The sequence below is a fragment of the Mustela erminea genome, chromosome 3, assembly GCF_009829155.1.
Source record: "Mustela erminea isolate mMusErm1 chromosome 3, mMusErm1.Pri, whole genome shotgun sequence".
NCBI lineage: Eukaryota > Metazoa > Chordata > Mammalia > Carnivora > Mustelidae > Mustela > Mustela erminea.
This window is the reverse complement of record NC_045616.1, coordinates 144,068,645-144,088,306: the sequence shown is the minus strand read 5'-3', so window position 1 is coordinate 144,088,306 and position 19,662 is coordinate 144,068,645. Positions and strand designations below refer to the sequence as shown.

The 19,662-nt window shown below is 32.8% G+C and overlaps 1 long non-coding RNA gene across 1 annotated transcript in view; it reads left to right on the top strand.

Annotated features, from left to right (window-relative positions):
• The window catches only part of LOC116587034, a 165,008-nt gene extending 151,098 nt beyond the window's left edge, over nt 1-13,910 (top strand). Inside the window, exon 3 of the long non-coding RNA XR_004284271.1 lies at nt 13,875-13,910. This is a non-coding gene — a long non-coding RNA (uncharacterized LOC116587034). The remainder of the gene's footprint in view (nt 1-13,874) is intronic.
• Nucleotides 13,911-19,662: the final 5,752 nt, after the last annotated feature.

Here is a 19,662-nt window from a genome sequence, read left to right as displayed (position 1 = left end):
AAAGCATGACTGACTACATGTAGAACGTTTATGCATTTGTATAAAATTAGCATTAGAAAATAGAGTAAGGTGTATTTTGTTCACAATTCCTCTAGAATGATTTGGATAATGCTGCACAGCCAATAAAAAACTAGTAGAGGATGTCATGAAGACCTATAATAAAACATATTCACACATAAACACGTGTTAAATTATTTCAATGTCACTATAAATTACAATATGGGTTTATAAAATTTAGACCATGATTTAAGTCTCATTTTCTCACATTTTTGTTAAACTATTTCAATTGTAACAATTTGAGTAATGCATATTAATCCTATTTGAAAACCATTTACCTATCAACTAACTAATCCAGCAATACCTTCTGTTTCAAGATTTGAGGGGATTACTCTAGGACAGGACTTTAGCAAACTATGACCTACAGTGGATATTTTGTTGATCAAGAAACAAACTTGTTAGCTTGTTAAACTATTAAAATAATGAAGTTATTTATTATCCAATTCTTGCCATCCTAATAAAATGGTTTTTGTCACTTGACACTCAGCCAGCAATGAATAAAAGAGACTATGAATTCTCATCTTCTTTCATACTTGTTATTGGGTGCTGTGATAGGCAGAACAATGGCCCTCCAAAGTTGTCCTTATTTTAATCCGCAGAACTTGTGCACGTATTCCGTTACATGGCAAAAGAATGGGGGAGTTGTAGGATTGCAAGTGGAATGAAGATAAAACTACTCACTGACCTTAACATAAAGATATTTTTCTGAATTATCTATAATGTATATTGGTGATATACATTGCCTACAACTACCTGCAATTCAGTGTAATCACATGGTCCCTTTATATGTGGAAAAAGTAGGCAAGAAAGTCAGGATCAGAGTGATGCCATGTGAGAAAGACTCAAGGAACATTGCTGTCTTTCAATGTAAAGGGAGCCAAGGAGCAAAGGAGTACAAGTAACGTCTAGAAACTGTATAGAAACTCCAGAAAAAAAAAAAAAATATATATATATATTACATATATATATATATATATAACATATATATATATTTATATTTACATATAAATATATATATATACATATATATGCATATATATATATATATATCTCTGTAAAATCTTAATTCAGCCCTCTGAGGCCCATTTCCTACTTCTGACTCTAGAACTATAAATCAATAAACACATGTTAAGTTACTAGGTTTGTGGTATTTCTTTAAATAGCAGCATTATGAAGCTAATACATATGGTTTTCTAATTTTTGCCAATTAAATGGGTATAAAATTTTATTTGATAATTGTACTGTTTTGAATTTCTCTGATCATTAGCCAGATTGAATATCTCTTCAAATATATATTGGCCATATGTGATTCTTTCTCATGGGATATGTCTTTTAATGCTTTTTAACCATTTTCTCTTTACTTTTTTACTGCTTCTGATTTTCTTATGAAATTGTAAGAGTCCTTTACATAATCTTAATAATTATTGTTTCTTGGTTCTTAAAATTGCAAACATCCTTACCAAGTTTATAATGTCTTTTATGAAATTTCCTTAGGGTGTCTTTTTATGAAAAGAAGTCTTGATTTGAACATAATTAAATTTTCATATATTCTTCGTTTAATTAGTAGTTTAAAATAATACTTCCCTATCTGATATTAACCATATTTTTATTCATATATTTGAAGGATTTTTTAATCAAAATAAAGGCTTTAATCTATTTTATTTAATATATTTTATTTTTCACACACAGAATCTTTTTTTTTAAATTCCACACGTTAAAGAAAACTACCTTTCCACACTGATATGGCAAGCAACGTATTTCATAAGATAAAATTATAACAAACGTGGGTATTTTTATGGGCTCTTCATACTGCTCTACTAGAAATACATCTATTTCTGCAATAGTAGTACAACAGTATCTTAATTACTATAGTTTCACAAAAAGTCCTAATATCTAGAATAACATATCACCACTCCCCATTCATCATGTTCAGAAGTGGCCTAGTTATTCTGACCTACATTGTCCCTCACATAATATATTTAGAATCAGAATATCAATATTTTTATAAAATTCTATTAGGACTCTTGATTAAAATTCCATTAAATCTTTAAGTCAGTTATGAGATAATTAACATCTGAATGGCATTAAAGCTATAAATTAATATTTTGTTTTTAATATTTCTTAATTGAATACTATAAATTTTGTTATAAAATTACTGTGCATATATAATGATGTTTGTGTACTTGAAATAAACTAGAGTGTCATATATAAAGGGACATATCATATGTAAAGAATGACAGTTATTTTGTTATTACTCTTTAGTCACCAAACTTCTTAGTTACTTTGTAGACTAAAATTGTCTTCCCTCCTATATGAAACATTCTATTACCTTTAACCAGTGGCTCAGTATATCTTATGTAATTAATCAATACAAACATATTTTAATGTTCCACAAAGCATGCAAACACTCAGTTCCCTGACTACATTGTTTACATGAATTTTGTCTCCACTTCAATCCAGATACCAGTAGCCATTTCTACAACCTAAACATTTTGAATGTAGTAGGCAAAAAAGATGATAATTTTAAAATGGGCACAAGCATTAACTAAGGTACCATTAGCTTCAGTTGAAATGTCCTTCAAAATAAATTAATTTAAAAATATGGGGCAGCGAATTACCATAACTTTTCTTTCTAATGCTGACCAAGACTCTTCCAGCTTCTAACAAACAAAACTTCTCCATCTATAAATACCAAATTTCAATAACCCATAACTGTTCCACTGAGTTTGCCTTGGTTCCTAATGTATCTATTCACACTGACATCAGTTGATTTAATCTTTATTGCTTTCTTAAGCCACTGGCCATCAGTCTGTAGTGTGACTGAACACCCATGAATTATTCTAATGCTAAGAAATTAGATAGGGACTTAACATTTGGTATTAACAGTTTAGGTTTGGATCAGTTTTCCTACCTAGTATGACAATACCAATGGAAACAGCAGGAGAAAATATCACATAGTGTTTTATTCAGTCATTCAATGGAGATAATACAGAAGTGGTGGAAGAAAATAGAGGTTATGGAAGTCCGTGAAGGCACAGAAAACTCCATAGACTTCCTTTGTAACAACCAGAGTTGAAATATGAATATGATTTTCATATGATTCTGTCAGTGGGAGTAGAGTCCATTCATTAATTTTGTAAATAGCATGACCACTGCATCCCTCTCAATAGGTGAATCTGGGAAAATTTGTCACACAAACGTACTCATTAACTTGGAATGTAGAAACAAAGCAGGAGGATAATGATTTGATAAACTCCCTTTCTTTGTCTAGTTATTCTTTTTATCTATTAGATATCACCATTAACCTTTAAAAAATTCTTTGCCCAGGGTGCCTGGGTGGCACAGTTGATTAGGCATCTGAGTCTTGGCTTCATTCAGCTCTGGGCTCCACACTCAGCACAGAGTCTGCCTGAGATTCTCTCTCCCTCTTCCCCTGCCTCTCCCACTCATGCTCTTTCTCTCTCTCTAAAATAAACAACTAAATCTTAAGAAATAAAAAAAAAATAAAATAAAATTTTAAAACTCTGTGCCCATAGTCTTCAGCCCTTTATAATTCTATAATTGATTTTCTAATGAGATTGAAATTGAAATTTGGTAACAAAAACTAATTTTCAAACCACCCTTGAACAAAAGAATAAACTCATATACCTCAACACAATTTAGAAGTAATTAATTTTATTCTATAGCTCAGAAAATATAATTTATTTGCAGCCATTATGGTTATACAACATTGTGAATTTATAATGGGAATGGCCCAAAGAAATTTCCCCAACAAAGGATAACTTATGAAAGTATTACTCTTCTCCTATTGGTTGAATGTGTAAATACATCTTCTTCATCGATTAAGAATTAAATTAATCTCAACAGGAAAGTATGTGTTCATTCCCAATATTACTAACTTAACTGGGAACAGAGTATTCAAAGCCATATATTGAACCATCTGCCCTGCCTCCATTAAAGTCTCAGCAATCAAGCTGTCTTGCCTTACCTACCTATTTATTTTGTTTTTCAACAGAGATCTGTTTTCCAGGTCATCTGTTTTCCTGTAACTGTCATTCCCATACCAGTGTGTAGCACCTGATGTGAACCATTTCCCCAAGGCTTCACATCCTGACAAAAATTTGACTGTGTTTTTTACAGTACAAAATAAGTGATTCTCAAGCTTCTCTATATTCTCAACCTCTTTTCTGAATCTTCTCTTTACCTGTTTCACCCAGTCGAGAGCTATATGCCGTCCAATGGTTCTGCAGCCCTTTCCAGTGGGATTTGTTTGATTAGACATTTTTCACATGCTTCAGGGCAGGAGATGGATTACTTACTTTAATCATTTCACCTTGGCATTTCCAAATTACTTTTCTTCCTTTATGTTCCCTTATTTGAAGCTCATGACACCTAAATATATTATGTACTGCTACTCCTATTATTATCATCTTCTCAAAGTTTACAATGTAGTAGGTAGAGAAAGATGATAAACAATGATCACTTAATTAGTAGATTTGTTGGAAGATAACTATTTGCGCAAAAGACTAAAATAGGACATGGATGATTTTAGCACTGAAGATGCATGGCTTGAAATTTTACATAATGTAGGCTGTGTACCTCTTAGGAGAAGGTACCTTTGAGCAATAGACAATAAGACAATAAGACAAAAGACAGTAAGAATGGCTGGATATTTGAGAGAAAATGTCTGTAGTGTGGTTGCAACAGAATGAGGAAGATGAGTGAGAGATAAAATCAGAGAAGTAAGAGAAGTGAAGAGGATAGCTCATTTCGAGACTTACTGGCAATGTGAAGGATTTGGGTCACTCCTCCCCCAACTGAATTTTTTGGACTTTTTGTGTATGAGGTTGTTTTTGTCATTGTTTGTTTGTTTGTGTGTTTGTTTTTAAGATTTTATTTATTTATTTGACAGAGAGATCACAAGTAGGCAGACAGGCAGAGAGAGGAGGAAGCAGGCCCCCTGCTGAGCAGAGAGCCCGAATGTGCGCTCAATCCTAGGACCCTGGAATCATGACCTGAGCCAAAGGCAGAGGTTTTAGCCCACTGAGCCACCCAGGCACCCCTGTTTTTGTTCTTTTTTTTTTTTTAAGATTTTATTTATTTATTTGAGAGAGAGAGAGAGAGAGAGCAAGCCGGAGTAAGGGGAGGGACAGAGAGAGAGGGAGACTCCTGCCTAGAGCAGGGAACCTGACATGGGGCTCAATCCCAGGTCCCTGGGATTATGACCTAAACTAAAGGCAGATATTTAACTGAGTGAGCCACCCTCCCCCAAGTGATTTTTGCCTCTTGGCTCAAGATTTCCTCCCCTACCCTTCACCCCATGACCCTGACTCTTATTTCCATTCATGGTGATTTTGCATTTTTTATTTGTTTGTTTATAAATATTCTTTTTAAAAAAAGATTATTTATTTATTTATTTGACATACAGAGATCACAAGTAGGCAGAGAGGCAGGAGAGAGAGAGGAGGAATCAGGCTCCCTGCTGAGCAGAGAGCCTGATGTGGGGCTGGATCCCAGGTCCCTGAGATCATGACCTGAGTGAAGGCAGAGGTTTTACCCACTGAGCCACCCAGGCACCGCATGGTTTGTACTAAACATGCCCACTACAATAATTTATAAGTTCAATTAATATCTTTACTTCAAAGATATCCAAAGAGGGCTTTATTGCTTCCTCAAACACCCACTGCAGGGCCTCAACATTCATAAAACATTTGTCCTTCACTGAATCAGCTTCAGTAGGTTATAAAACACCTACCTTCTACAGCAAACTAACCTTCCAATTAAAAAGAAGTTTCAATGATCCGTGGACCCCGCCATCTGTTTCTGTTTTGTTTGCCTTTTTTTTTCCCCCAGACAAATTTCAATGTTGTTTAACATTTAGTTCTTCGATATGCTCACCTATTCTTGATTTACAACAGTTTGGTCTCTGGTACTTACATTTCACTTTGTTTCTTTTTTAAAAATCTACAATTGCAAAAAAAAAAAAAAATCTACAATTGCGCATAACAAGTTTGCTGTGCACTTCTCATCTTAATTAACTGGGAATAAACACAACTGACTTCTCTCACCCTTTAAAAACACTTTTGGTTGACTTCTGTGGTACTACAGATTTCTGCCCTCCTCCATTTTACTGGAAGCTTCACTACAATCTTATTTAATGGCTCTTCCTACTCTAACCAACCTTTTAGAACCAGCTTATCTCAAGGATCTAGTCTCCTTATCTGCTGTTCTCTATGGCATTAAATCTCATGGCATGATATGCTATTTTACAGTGAGGACACTCAAATTTTCTCTTCCAGATGAATTTTACAATGCTATAATCTGTCCCCAAAGCAGTTGTTTTAGAATTTTTTAATTGGTGGCAATTTTGTTATATTTTGTATTTGAGCCAAACTGACAATTTTCAAATATCATATATGCCCTGGAAACATGATATATCAGTCTACATTTTCAAGCTTTTCATTCATTCTTCAGTAAGGTGTCATTAAATAAATCTAATGATTTCTTGTTTTTTTTTTTCACACTTGTTATTTATATTATTAAATTGTTTTGGGCAGTTAAGGAACTCATGTAGCTCTTTTAATAGAATAGCTATTGATTATTTTGTGTTTACAAGTTAGATAATGATATCAGCTAAAATTATAGCAGCTTTTCTTCCTTTCTATGATTTGCACATACTTTTTTTGAAGTGATTTCAGCAACTAGGACAAAGTACTCTGAGTTTGTTACAAGAAGAGCATATTTTCCTTTTTCCTTGAAAATCTCAAAAGTTTGCCATAGTGACATTATGTTGTGTTTAGAAATAAAACAGACCTTGCTTTGGTTTCACACCATATTTGCGTTAAGGGTTCTTACTGACAGTGTCTGGTGAACTGTGGGCAAGATATAGCTCTATTCCATTAAGATTATGTTTTCTACCTCTCAATGCCTTATTTTTTATTTACAGATTTTAAATTTTTATCTATTTTATTGGGTATGCCATTGTATCTCACTATGGCTAAGTTGCATTTCCTCAGAGACTAATGTGTTTAGTATACTTTTTCTATACTTGGTTGTCATCTATCTATAGCATTTTGGAGTCTTTTCAAATATTTTGCTAATTTATTTATTTTAAATTTGGCGTAACTGAATTTTAAGAGTTTCTTATATATTAATTAACATGTTTATTATCAAGTATATATTTTTCAAGTCTCTCATTGTCTAGCCTGTCCTTTGTTTTGTTAATACTGTTTTTTGAAGAATAGAATAAATTTTGATGAAGTGGACTTACATTGTTGAGGTCTGGATTTTGTATATTTCTAGAATGTCGATTTTGTTCTAGTATGAAGATCAGTTACTTGGGATATGTTTAATATTCTCAAGACTTGTTTCTAAGCTTCCTTATGGTAAGTCCACTTTATTCTAGGTCTAGTTTAGTCCTCTTATTTAAATTTACTCGTCTGGATACTTTTCAAAGCTTTATATGTTACAGTGTCTCTCACCTTCCACTGACTGAAACTGAACTATTCCCAGCCAGCTATGATGTCTGGAAATTATGTGGCCACCGCTTACTAGTGGTTCTTTTACCATCCTCATAGAGTTCTCTACTCCACACAAATGAACCCAGTGCAAAAGATTCAAGGAGGTGCAACAACTGGTCTTTGTAGACTTGTCTCTGTGTCTCTTCTCTTTTCTGATATTCTGTCACACAAACATTAGACCTACATCATCCCCCTCTTCTCAACTCAGGAGATCACTGTTGATGGTTAGTTTTCCTTGCCTTCTAGTAAGACCTGGAAATTGCTTAGATGTAAGCTAGGTTGATCACAGGGCTTACTTAATCTAATTTCTTGCAGAGATCACAGCCTTGCTCTGCCTGTTATCCAAGTCTAAAAACTTTTTCTTCATACATTTTCCAGTATTACTTTTGTTTTCTGGGGGAGAGTAATTTATGTACACACATATCTTTTATGAACAAACCATAAGCCAAAATATATGGGAATTTTTATAATTGATCTAAATTTTGGCTATCCCAAATAAATTTACAGTGTAATAATCTCCTTACAATTATTGTTTTTCTTACATCTTCCAAAATGGTTTCTCTTAAATAAGAAGACTCTTATGGAACATGTCAAGGAATATTCAATTCAGCAATGGTATAAAAATTTAATTCTATATATCACCTATTATTTCATTAGACTAAGTAGATGTATTTTTCTTTTATATTTTAAAGAAAATTATTCAAACTTAGAAATAAAATTGAATATATATATCCGTTAAGTACCGTAATTCCTCATATAGTGTTTTCCAAGGAATACTTAAGCCTCTAGGAATATTGACCTGTGTCTGACTTTGAATTTTATTATTTAATTATAGTGCAAATGTCGCTCTGTAGATTTCTGACAAAAATTATAACACAAAAATACTGGCATTATTTCCCTGAAAGATAGTAACCAGTTTTGTATATGTAAATAAATTAATTTTAACACTAGTTTGACTAGCAGAGTCAATATCTGTTTTTCTAATTCTTCCTTAGACCAAACTTAAACTATTGCTTGTTCCATAATTAAATAAAGGATTTTGATATGTACTGCTTCTATTTTGTAGGCGAGTCTTGTTTTTAGAGTTTTATAAATTGTATTTAAGTAATTTTCAAGTTGTCTGCTAATGCAAGATCTTGGCTGGATTTTAGATATCTTATAAAGGTATTTTGGTCCATATATCATTGTTTGATTGGTGTTTCTTTGGAGGAACAAGCGCTAGTCAGACTTCTGATTCTACCATTTTGCCAATATTTATACTAAACTTTAAAACAAAATCACCCTGACAGAGATCAGATACATTTTTATTTAAACATCTAAGTTCATCTAATTAACTTGAATCTTTGGACAAACCAGATATACACAATATTTTGTTGTTGTCATTCTTGTCAAAAGGTTGATATATTAATATCTATATTCTTTTGAACAGATTTAATCAGTGTGGGATTTGAAAACCTACATTTCATTTTAAGAATAATATTTAGTTGGTTATCTCATAAAACCATTAGTTACACTAAACTTCAAGTTTCTACTTTTTTAATATTTATTTATTTATCTGACAGAAAGAGAGAGAGATAACAAGTAGGCAGAGAGGCAGGCAGAGAGAGAAGGGGAAGCAGGCTCCCTGCTAAACAGAGCCTGATGTGGGGCTTGATCCCAGGACTCTGGGATCATGACCTGAGCTGAAGACAGAGGCTTTAACCCACTGAGCTACCCAGGCACCCCTTCTAATACTTATTTATGATTCAGATAAACTGAAGTTACTAATATACACTAAGATTAAATTGAAAAATTATATTGAATACAAAAGAATTATAATTGTGACAAAATGTGTGACATCAATACTAATTAGATCTTAGAGTAAATCAGATAAAACATAATTTTCAAGATACTTAGAGAAGTTTAAACCCTTGAATAATATTATATTCAGTTCAATATTTTTTGGATATTTGTTTGATTCTATATATCTTTTTTAATACAGGTGCTTTTGCTTCTGACTTTAATAGACTCTAACGTAGCTATATTTTTTTTAGCTCTGTTAATGATTGTTTTACATTTTGCTATTTTAAACAAGTGGAAAGGAATTGTGCATGGGTATGGATCTACTAATATGTCCTTATGAGCTTAGCTAATCTTATAATATATTTATGTGTAATATATACATACAATTACATACTTTCTAGTTCTGAGTTACATACATACAGCCTAGTTCTTTCTAGGAAAGGGAAATTAATAACTTTGGGTGTGTTATAATTAGGACAGGTGGTTAAGCATAGACTATCAACAATCACAACAAATAAGTACTTTATATATCCAAGATAATAGGATGTGTTTTGCATTTCAATGAAAGTGATAGTAATCTTCACCTAAAATTAAATGCCTGTAATATGAAAGAGATAGTCTTCCCTGTAATATGAAAGAGATAGTCCATAAGAGACTCTTAATCTCAGGAAACAAACTGAGAGTTGCTGAAGAGTTGGGGGTGGGATGGGGTGACAGGGTGATGGACATTGAAGGCTATGTGCTATGCTGAGTGCTGTGAATTGTGTAAGACTGATGACTCACAGACCTGCACTTCTGAAACAAATAATACATTGTATGTTAATTTTTAAAAATTAGAATTAAAAAACAAATAAGAGATAGTGACAAGTAAGACTTGACCATTCATGGCAAAGCATAAAATATTTGGGGGAGGAAAAGTTTATGCCCTTGATTTATATCTGAATAAGAAACAAAGCAGAATGTATTAAAATATTAACTAAGTTTTTGCACTGCTAGTGGACTTATTTATAATATAAGTAAAATAAAATAAAAGGAGCTTACTAATTTGCCCTTGTGAATGCTTTTCACCATGTGTCTTATTATCAGGAATATTATCAGGAATAAGTCCTTATGAAATATTTTTTATTCTACCCCATAGAGATTTTTTTTTTCAATTATCATTATTATTTAGTTGTATCATTCAGCAGGTGAATTGTTCTTTACTTGGAGGTTTGCCTGGAGGATCTATTATAAGCTACAGGCAAAATGTGTGTCTTTGACAAGTGAAAATTGTATCTGAACCCTGAAGAGGAAATTCTCTATATTGTGACTGTAGAAGCTGTGAATAGATTCTTGACTTTAGTTTTATAGTGACAGGATGGAAAAACAACTAATAGTCTTTTGAATGTCCAATCCCATTCCTTACAAAAATTCACGTTCAAGTTAACTCACCTGCCTTAATGTGTTCAACATAGTTTCTTTGTCGTGATTAGCATTTACTGCTGCACCTGTGTAGATGATCATATGTAAAACAAAATGAGACCGGTGGAGCGAGTGTGTGTACGTGTGATCAACAATCTTTTGAGATTATATATGGTCACAAAATAAGGCAAAGGAGGTGTTAAGAAAAAATTTTCAACTTCAAAATAAGAAATGTGCAGAAAGGTCTTCAGTAATAATGTAAACAATTAACTTCTACTTCTCAGTTTTTACTTATTATCTGTGGTTCATATTTTTTTACAGTTGTTAAGAAAAAAATAATATCAGAAGCTTTGATACACAGAGTAAACAGGTTCTTATATATCTTACTGGAAACATGTTTGATAAGTTATAATGTGATTATTACTAAATTTTCTAGGACAAGACACCTGTGTTTGACTTTGTTATTTGCTATTTGACTAGAGACCACTTGTGAATATTTTCTGAGTTGAAAATTAACCCCAAAGATTAAAATTTTATCCTCTATATTTTTTTCAAAGATTTTATTTATTTGTTTGACAGAGAGAGATCACAAGTAGGCAGAAAGGCAGGCAGAGAGAGGGAGAAGCAGGTTCCCCATCAAGCAGAGAGTCCGACGTGGGACTCCATCCAGGACCCTGAGATCATGACCTGAGCTGAAGGCAGAAGCTTTAAACCCACTGAGCCACCCAGACACCCTATCCTCTTTATTTTTATTTATTAGCAAATTTATTTCAGCATTCTTAAAAAAAAAAAAAAAAGATTTATTTTGGAGAGAGAGAGAGAGTCTTATGCACACTCTGCACTAAGCACAGAGTCTGCCAAGGGGCTGGAAACAGGACCCGAGCCAACCCAGGAATTGAAGGCTTAACTGATGACACCACCCAGGTGCATCTATTTTAGCATTCTTTGACAGACTAAAATTCTGTACCTTGTGGTGTCTAGGTGGATCACTAGGTTAAGCATCCACCTTTGGCTCAGTTCATGATCCCAGTGCCCTGAAATCCAGTCCTGTCTGGGGCTCCCTGCTCCGCCTTCTCCCTCTCCCTCTGCTCTCCTGCTCCTGCTCTCTCAACTGCTGTCTTTCTATCTCAAATAAATAAATAAAATCTTAAAAAATAATAAAACTCTGTACCTTAGCTTCATTGGAGGGGGAGACAATGAGAAACTGTGGACTCTGAGAAACAAACAGGGTTTTGAAGGGGAGGGAGGTGGGGGGTTGGGTGAGCCTGGTGATGGGTATTAAGGAGGACACGTATTGCATGGAGCACTGGGTGTGGTGCATAAGCAATGAATTTTAGAACACTGAAAAAATAAAATTAAATTAAATTTAAAAATAAATAAATAAATAGCTCTATTAAGATATGATGTAATAATATACCTCGCCTACTTAAAAATGTAAGATAAATGTTTTTTAGTACATTCACAAAGTTTCACAACTTTCAGAACTTTAAAATTTTCATCTCACATCAGACTCTCTGCTCAGCAGGGAGCCTGCTTCCCCCTTCCCCTTTCTCTTTGCCTGCCTCTCTGCCTACTTATGATCTCTCTCGGTCAAATAAATAAATAAAATCTTAAAAAAAAAAAGAAATACAGATAATACGATATATCCAAAAATAATCTATTCTTATCAAGAAAATAGCATTTTAAAAATTTAGTGTATATTCAAATAATTTATTCGTATATACTTGCTATAGTTTTGTATAACCTTGGGAAATAAAACAATAAATGTCAAGTGCATATTTAGATACAGTTTTATTTTGTTCATTAGAAACATCTAAAAGGCATTTGACATCATTCATCTGTTTGCAGTTGTTTTCATTAATTTGTACCATACTGTGAAATGTGTTGATTTTGCCATGACCAGTCCATGAAATAACAGTCTAACTGCTTGATAAACTGACTTCTTACCAAAAAGTGCTCCAAAAAAAGTGCTGGGAAATGACAAAAATTCTTATATATGTATAAATATCTTATTATAAAGCTCTTTCTCATGAAAATTAGAGAATTAGATCTACGGATGTTCTCATTTTAAGTGAGTAAGTGTTATGACATTTTGGATATGGAATTGAAATGGTAGAAAAATTTACACTGTAGTTTTCATGTGTTTTTAAAGGTTTTATTTATTTTATTTGAGAGGAAGAGAGAGAGAATGGATGAGGGAGGGGCAGAGGAAGAGGGAGAAACAGACTCCCTGCTCAGCAGGGAGTCCAATGTGGGGCTCTATCCCAGGACCCTGAAATCATGACCTAACGGGAAGGCAGATACTTAACTAACTGTGCCACCCAGGCACCCCTGTAGTTTTCATTTTGGTTTGTTAATAGTCAACAGTTTAACTATCACTTAGTAAATGCATTGGACTTCAAAAACTTTTAAGTTTTCTATATTTTCTTTATATCCTTTTTTAATTAATATCTATAAATATCTTATTATAAAATATATGTGCTGTTTTTAAAATTAAGTTCAATTCTTCAAAAGTGATGAATAATTAAAAGCAAATATCTATTACTGATCCTTGTCACCTAATCTAAATTATTTACTCAGTATATTAATCTTTGTTTTAGTTAATGTTGAATTAGTTATTTTTCAGATCTGTCAAAGTTTTCTTATCATTTGTGTATTTATACAATCTGATTCCAAAAATAGAATTAATATGATTATTCCATTTAGTGGATAAGGCATCTGTGTACTTTATGTGAAAACATATCAATAATTGTCTCATATTTCCACATTTGTTCTAAGAGTAGCATGCTTTAAGATAATTGGAATTCTTTTGCCATGAGCCTTTCTAACAATTCTCCTTACTAAGTTGTACCTTAGACATACTTATATAAGGCAAGTGTTTTGAAATTATTGAAGTGTTGTTTATTAGAAATACATTTTTCTCCCACCCAGTTGAATGTGTTAACAAAAAGACAAAGTGAGAAACTAGATTTTAGTTGAGTCATTCTACTCAATGATGTTTATCAGTTTTATTAGCTAATACATCTGGTTGAATTATGTGTTTTTGTTACTAAAAATGATAAATGTTCTATGAACATATTGTTACATTTAATTTAAGATTCCTCTCTTTTTCAGGGTATCTGACACTAGATATCAAAGCTTCTTTTCCACTAACTCCCCTGGGAAGTGAAATGTTAATGACTTTCTTGTGTTGAAGTATTTAAAGTTTTCCAAAAGTCAGATTATAAGACTAGTCTTTTCAATAAAACTTAGAAAAAGGCATCACATTTAAAAGTAAATTAAAGGTATATAAAGCCAAGAACTTATTCTCACAAATATTATTTGAGTTCTATATACACATCAAGCTCACTTCAGGGTTAGAGAAAATGAGGTCAGAATGATTAACTTGGCCAAGTTTACTAAACTAGTCAATAGTTTAGAAGTGATTTGAGCCTGGCTAATCTAATGTGAGAGCTCATATTTAACCATTGAGCTACTTGATTCATTTTTATGGTAAAATGCTGCTGTTTTTATTGGGCTAAAATACACATAACAAAATTCACTATTTTAATCACTTTCATATATACAATTAAGTGACATTAACTATGTTTACATTGTTTCACAACTTTGACCACTATCTATCTCCAGAACCTACTCATCAAAACATGAAACTGTTTTACTGGTATTCAAAATCTATCAACCCTCTTTCATATTTTAAAAAGAACATCTGTAGAACAAATTAGAGCAATAAAAACTGGAAAGTTTGAAACCACATATAATGAATACTGCCAAATGAAAACAGCATTTGATAATATAAAATGTTATCATTTTATTTCTTTCCACTGTTTTAATTGTATAATTATAGCTTAGCCACAGTGCTTCAAAAGATCCAGTTTTGATCACAGTTATGCTCAACTCTACTCTTTAGCTTTTCCAAGAACGTGTCATTCCTGTTTCCATGAAAATTGAGTTTATATAGTGAAAATGAATATCATTAGACTGTGAAATAGGTAGCCATAATATATTATTGAAAAAAGAAACACCTACTTTCTTATAGAAAGACATAACAAACCTTAGGAAAAATCACTGAAACAGCTGTATTTGTCAAATAAATTATTTTAGAACATCCATGTTGGAAGTGTTTATGTGTGTTGATCAACTTCTTTTCTAGAGACTATATGATAAGAGCAATAGGATTTCTTTAGCTTATGTGAAATAATAATTTTTTCTGAATCAAGTTTCTCCTGCTCAAGTAATTGTCTCTGTCAAAACATTTTAACTGGAAAGAAATCACTCACATTTCTTGAAATAGCTTTTGTGAATTTTAACCATATAGAAGTCTATTAACTTAAAAAGCATACCATTGAATATAAAACTTGAAAAGACTTCAAAATATAATGTTTAAGATAGCATTTAATTCACATAACCATATGTACTATTTTGATTTTTTTTTAAAGATTTTATTTATTTATTTGACACACAGAGAGAGAGATCATAAGTAGGCAGAGAGGCAGGCAGAGAGAGAGCGGGGAAGCAGGCTCCCTGCTGAGCAGAGAGCCTGATGTGGGGCTCCATCCCAGGACCCTGAGATCATGACCTGAGCTCAAGGCAGAGGCTTTAACCCACTGAGCCACCCAGGTGCCCCCTACTGTTTTGATTTTTAAGAGTGATACCACAAGTAAAAACAAAATGTAAACTAGAAAAAGACATTTGAAGAAATACATTTTTCATTTTACTGCTGGAATAGGTGCACTGAGTTATCTCTTTGAAGAGGCCTTTCTTGACAAATTAAGTAGGAGTTTCTTTTGACACATTATGTTAAACTGATACTCCTTCCTTTTTTTCTTCCCCCCACTAAGTCCTTGATTAATTTCTATAAAATTTATTTTCACAAATTTTGCAACAAATACAATAGTTATATTTAAGTAATTGCTTAATTGCCAATTGTAATTAGATTCTGCAGTGTCACATGTTATGCCTATTACAGTTTAATTCAGTTGACATCAAAAGGTTTTGGTTGTCCTTGGCTTTTGATATAGGCAATATGATATAGATATGGATATACTGAAGAATCAATCCTCTATAAAGAGAGAATTTCCAGGGCGCCTGGGTGGCTCAGTGGGTTAAGCCGCTGCCTTCGGCTCAGGTCGTGATCTCAGGGTCCTGGGATCGAGTCCTGCATCGGGCTCTCTGCTCAGCGGGGAGCCTGCTTCCTCCTCTCTCTCTGCCTGCCTCTCTGCCTACTTGTGATCTCTGTCTGTCAAATAAATAAATAAAATCTTTAAAAAAAAAAAAAAGAGAGGATTTTCAGATTACAGGGTCATATCATGAAACCAGGGCCAAAGAGTGAAATTTTGATAGTTTTTAGTCTGAAAGAAACTGACCTAACATTACTAAAGAGGAACATAATTAGCTAACACTATGACCAGGGGGAGCCTTAGTAATGACAAGAAATACAATTAGAGTCAATTTTGAGTTGTGTGGAATGGGATGATATTCATGCATGAGTTTTATAAATTTTCTTTTGTAACATCTAAGATAGACATTATATGATATAAGTATATCACCAGGACCCTAAAGAGAGTTTGAGGCAATTGATCAATATGTTTTTTCTTTTTTCTTTTTTTTAATATGGAAGACCAATTAGAGTATTTGGGTTTTTAATTATATAGTTCAACCATGTAATAACATTTGTCATGTTGATTTCTTGTATCCGTCAGCACTAGGAGAGCATCCTAAGATTGTGGAAGGTCATTTCTTCATTTTGACTTAAGGTAGCCAGCATAAGACAATGCATTTTCTTTGTAATAGGCTAAGAGAGGTCCTGTACTATTTATTCAGTGATGTAAGTGAGATTGTGTGGCAGGCTGGAGTGCAAATACTCACCTGCTTAGAGCAGCTTTCTGGGCATCTGCATCATCTCCTTGTGTCCACCACTTCACGTCCCCATCAGATGTTTCCAGCGCTCTTGGAAGCACTACTGTGATTGCTTCCTTTTCTACTACTGCCAGATTCCACTGATCAGTAGACTGAAATAAAGCATTCCCACTATGCAACCATGTTGTGAATCAGAATTAGAAATCAAGCTTTCACACAGTATTTTTGTATGGGTAGTTAATAAAATGATAAACACAGAACTCTTCCAGAAGTGACATGCTCTGTCACTTTCAAGTCCAGCGTGTTACAGATGTTAAGGATACTTGAGATAGTGTCTCCAAACTTTAAAATATAGACTTGAAGATAATATATCCTTTCTTCCATGGAAGTTTTTAACCTAAATTGTAGGCTCCTTTAAGTCAAAAATTTGTCACAGTGAAAGAAGTCCTCAAAGCTTGGTTCAGTCTACAAGAGACCACCATTTCCCAGCTAAGTGTGTGCATCGCTGAGAGAACTTCCCCATGGATGGAATAATGGTAAAGAAATTCTGATCAAAGAATAGTGTGCAAAAGAAATATAGGCAAAATAGAGAGTGAGGTTTAAGTGAGGGGCCATGTTCTAGGTTTTGTCATGCAGTGAAAAACCAGGTCATGAGCCTTCAGATTGGAGAACATAAAGACCCTAGTCCTCCATGGGGGCACATCTTTAAAGGTGTCCGAAGGAGAAACTTGGGTTTGCAAGGCCTGACAGCTATGCAATTTGTAGGGCCCACTTCAAGAAGAGTGATTTAATATACAAACAAAATTAGGTAATAAACAATGCTTTTATACAGTGATAATTCTAATTACAAGATTTCTGTACTTGCAAACAACATAAGCAAAAATGCAGAAAAACAACAGAATTAAAACTATTATGTAACTCTCTGACAAGCCTCTATAGTCCTTTTATTCCCTTCCATTTTTTGGCTGCATGCTCTTTTATCATCTGTACAACTGACAAAAATAAAAACAAGAAAAAAAGGTAACAATTATCAAACTGATGCTTTGAATTTCCCGGAACATTTGGCCTTCCTTATTGTATGCGTTGCTCAGTTAACCACATACTTAAAGAAAAAATGTTGAGGTGTCCTAGTGGAATATAAGAGACAAAAGAAGCAGACAAAAATTGGCCTGTACATAATAATAAGCCAAATTAAAAAGAAAAAAATGCTTAATGTTTATTTGGACATCATTTAAGTATTAAGTATTGAGCATTATCATCTAACCACATATGTAAATATAGAACAACTTGATATACAGGACAATTTTATTTTATTTTATCATTTTATTTTATAATAGAGTATGTTATATCACTAATGGAGTGCTTAAAAATAATAACAATGTAAAGAATAGAATAACAAAAACTCACATAATGTACGTGAAATCCCTTTGATTGTCAGACTTGATTCCAACATTCACTCATTAAGTTTCATCCATTAATATTTGATCACTAAAATATTTGCAAGTTTTCCATTTTATGGAAAAAACACACACTGCAGGCCAGTCTATAATTAATAGGAAAGAGACTGGCAGAATACACATGAACTTTTAGAAATAATTGAATTATGATAATTTAAATGAAGAAAGCTATAGTATTCCACTTTTATATTCTTATTCAACATTCCAATATGACTTCTTTATAATTGGACATTTTGATGTCAGGTGTGGGAGAAATCTGTACTTTGTTTTATCAAACTGATTAATCTTATTTGCCTTATTACTACATGGAAGCAGTGAGGTAATATTTGAACTGTAGTGCTTCTACTTTGAAAAGACATATTTTGGGTCATTTTTTATGTTACATTAATTTTTCTCACAGTACTAACATTCTTCAACCATATGTGGTTTTTCTGGTCTTGAAAGATTGTGGATATTTCACACTATTGCCAACATCTAATTTTTTAAAAATTTATTAAAAATAAAAAATCTTTACAAATAATCACAAATTTATTCAGCAAGGTAGATTCATGTTACATATAAAAAGATTTTACCTTTATAATATTTTATGTTTTTCTTTTTTTAATTGAAGTGTAGTTGACATACAATATTATATTAGTTTCAGATGTCAACAGAAAGATTCAACATTTATATGTAGTAGGAAATGATCACCACATTAAGTCTAGTTGCCATATGTCATCATACCAAATTATTACAATATTATTTACCATATTCCCAATGCTATACATCTTTACATTGTCATCACTTATTTTTTATATTTCTTCTTAATTTTTTGAATTTTTTGAAATTTTTAAATTTTTTAAAATTTCTTTTCAGTGTTCCAGAATTCACTGTTTATGCACCACACCCAGTTCTCCTTGCAGTACATGCCCTCCGTAATACTCATCACTTATTTTATAACTTATCACCAATTTTTGTGTTCCAATGGCAACATCACTCTCTTTAATTGATACTGTCAGCATTCTTTATGATATTTTTCCAGAGTTGTCACACTGAACAAAATGAATGTTGCCTGGGAGTTTATTGGAAGACTTGATTTGAGCAAATGTCATCTACATGAACTGACATTTTTTGAAATATTTGACTTCATGATTGCCTCCACAAATATCATCCAATTAGATCATATCACTTTAATAAATGTCATTCCTCTTTTCAAAATCCAATGTGTATGAACTCATGCATGTGTGCATGTGTGTATGTGTGTGTACCTTTGTGCATGTGGAGGCATCCATATAAATAGTTTTGTAAATTACCTTTGAATACGGAAGGAAGAATCCTCCCTCTTTCCTTCAAAGTCTTCCAGCAGGACTAAGAATTAAATTTATATGGAACACATTAACAGGAGAAAAAAACAAAACAAAACAATTTTATTATGTGCACACAGAGGCCCAATAATGAAATTGAGACCCAAACAAATGACTAAGGCAGGCAGTTTTTATACTTTTTAGACAAAGAGATAATAAATTTGTGAAGAATTGACAAGATAAAGAAGGCAGATGTTTGGGAGCTGTAATTAGTAAGGAATTCTAAGCATAATTTGGGCTGAGGTA